The sequence below is a fragment of the Oxyura jamaicensis genome, chromosome 3 (assembly GCF_011077185.1).
Source record: "Oxyura jamaicensis isolate SHBP4307 breed ruddy duck chromosome 3, BPBGC_Ojam_1.0, whole genome shotgun sequence".
Classification (NCBI taxonomy): Eukaryota; Metazoa; Chordata; class Aves; order Anseriformes; family Anatidae; genus Oxyura; species Oxyura jamaicensis.
The window spans coordinates 72,830,138-72,833,323 of NC_048895.1; positions in this window are offsets into that span (position 1 = coordinate 72,830,138).

Below are 3,186 nucleotides of genomic sequence, written 5' to 3' on the forward strand. Positions count from 1 at the left end.
ACCCTCCCTCAGGTGTTGAGCAGCATTTGTTTGTGCTGTGGGTGAAAAATGCCTGTGCGCGCACACAACCTGAATTTGATTAAGCAAACAAGGGCAAAGCAACCAGAGGGCTGTGGTTTCTTTGAATGTCTGTCTGTCTGCTCGGTGACAGAGCCAATGCTTGTAGTCTCGGCCACAATACCTTGACTCATCACGCAGTCTAGAAGAAGCGCTCCCCCCGGGGGGGCAGGAGCTGAACCACATGCATGCACCCAGGAGCAGCTCGGGGAGCACAGAGGGCCTTATCAGCACCTCTCCAGGTTCCACTTCTTCTCTCACCCGCACCGTGGTAAACCAGGAGTCCAAGATTTATCGCATCGGCATAAGCAAGTGCTTTAACTTCTGCCAGGTTGAATAACTTTGAAAGAACTGCTTTGGCCCAGGGATTGAAACACATGGTTTGGAGCAACCCTAAGTTCCCTTCCAGGTTCTGCCTGGGCAAGTAATTTATCTTTGGTGTACCAGCAATAGAGTACTGCCTCTCAGTTCACAATAAATAATGTCTTGTGTGCATAATAACCCTTATCTACCTGCCAGGCATGTTGTGAAAATGAATGGATGTTTTTAAGGAGTTCTGTAAGCCATCCATGAAAGGAGTTACCAGTGTGCATCATGTAATTATTGCCATTATCTTGCACAACCATGCAGATACTGTAGGAGCCCGGGTTTTGTACATGCAAGGCAGTAAGGGAAATGTTACAGCACCAGACTTGCAGAAAGAAGAGGGAGAAGAGGTTTCCACTCCATAACAGCTGCAGGTGAGCCTCAGTCCTTATTCCAAGTGGAGCTAAGTACAGGACTGATGTGATTTTTTTTTAATTCTATGTCAGCTAGGTGGATTATAGGTACTGGGTAAACTACAAAGGTCTGGGAGCAAGGACCAGAAGCCAAAACACCTTTGTTCCACCTGACTGTTAACACCACTAGATTACATATCCACATCTCTTCTTCTGCCCCTCTTTGGTCCTATTATCTCCCTTTTTCACTGCAGCACAGCTTTAATTTGAACAGTGGAAAGTGCTCTAGACCATACTGAAGAGATTTAGCACGGATGAGGAAAAGCACCTGAAATCTCAGGTAAAACCCATAGAAATGGCCCGTGTTGTTTACCTCTGAGTCACAGAGAGAAAGGCAATTTTTTTAAGCAACACACTGCCAGACTTGAGCACACATGTATGTAGAGAGCAAGATAACATTTGAGCTAAGTGCTGTGTTCTGACATAACAGAGTGATCTGAGTCATTACAGGCTTGAGCCAAGCCTTCCTGTTTGAATTAGGAGACACAGTTAAGGAATTACCTATAAACAGTGGAAGGGACAGTTACAGGACAGCCAGGTTCTTGCACTCACAGCAAGGGAATTATATCCTCTGTGAGTGAAAAACCACTAAAAAAAACCTTGGGCAACTACAGATTATGCCAGCTGCCTTACATTTTGTCTGACACTCGGCCTTGTGTGCACTGGAGATACAGGCAGTGTAAAATTGTTAGTCTTCCTCACCTGGGTGGTCAAGGGAGGTCTCTCTGACTCCAAAGAGGGTTCAAACAGCTTCATAGCACAGAGGCAGATGCAAGAAAGTGTCTGTACTCAAGATTTTTTCAACTTAAATAAACACGATAAAAGAAAAGAACATATTCCTCATTTTATGGGAAGAAGGACCAAAGTTCACACATAACTTTCTGAAGGTTATCCAGGAGCTTGTGACAGAGGCAAGACCTGGAATCCTGAGACCTGGCTTGTTCCTTTTTCCTCTCCTTGGAATATCAGTCTCCAGCTTTGAATATAAATACGCTGGTTCTTAAGGTAAAGTGGCTTAGCAATAAAAGGGCATCTATGGGCTATAAACTTAAAAGGAGAATGGCAGGAATGCCTTGTGCTCGGCTGAGATCTGAAAGTGTCTCTAGATAAAAAAAGGATGTGAATCCCTATATCTCTGAATAAGGAAATAACACTAATACTTTCTCTGTGAGTGGTAAAGTGTTTTTTTGCAGTGCTAATGTGTCAGCTTCTGTGTAAGAGAACTTCATCCCCTCCCTGCCTTCCCAGGTAAATTCCTCCTGCATCAGAAAAAAAAATGTGTAGCCACAGAAAGAAGGGAAAATCCCTAAGTGTCATCAACAAAAGGTTAAGCAATCACAGGATGGTTGTGTGTAAAAGCCCTTATACAGCCCCTCTGGGACACCCATTTTAACACTGAGCTTTTACTGTTGTTTTTATGGTTGGTCTGTCAGTAAATACTCAAGACTCTATCAAAAGCCACTATATTTCTGATTATTCTTTAGAGCTAGGTACTTCTCTTGGGTCTAAACCATCATCCCACCTTTTTGATGAAGGCACATATTCCTTATCACTTCTGGTCTAGATCCGTGCTGCATGGTTGAGGTCAAAGCTGTTTGCAACCGGAGTAATTCTGCCACTCCATTGCAGAGGCTCCTGAGATCTTGCCTCGTCTATTCACCACATACAGAGAGACATGCCAATTTACAGACAAAATATTTCCTCCGAGTATCTGAAAAATCGGTCTGAGACTGCTCCTCTAAAGCTAATGGTAATGAGATCCTTGATTTCAGTGGGAACAGGGTCCACTTTAAGCAGAATAGCAAGAAATTATGTGCAGTTTGAGTGTTTAGACTTTGCAGTTAGTTAGTAGTCTCATGCATCTCATTTCACCTGTATTTTAAAAGCACACTTCCGTTATCCACCATTTAGCAGAGTAGTTTGCCAAGGTGGGGTATATTCAAATAGATACAAAGTTAAATTAATGATTTTGCCCTTCACTGTTACCATATAAGCAGCTCAATATTCGCAGAATGCTCTTATATTGATTTTCATTCATTTTATTTTGTTTTATTTTATTTTATTTTATTTTCTGTAGATTTTACTCATTGTTGTCATGGAACAGAGGGGTAAGAAAGAGCAAGGGTTTGATTCAAAGCTGCTGCAATCAGTCAACAGACTTTCCTTTGCTTCAGTCTTGGATCGTACCTTGAGCAAGGCTGTGGGCTGGTAACCAACATTTTGAAAAGTTTTCATTTAGCCCATGACAGAAAAGCACCCCTCTGCTGCCTTGCTGAAATCATAAAAAAATGCATTCTGCAATTCATACTGCTTAAGCACTGAAACATGTTATTAGGAAAAGCTATATGAA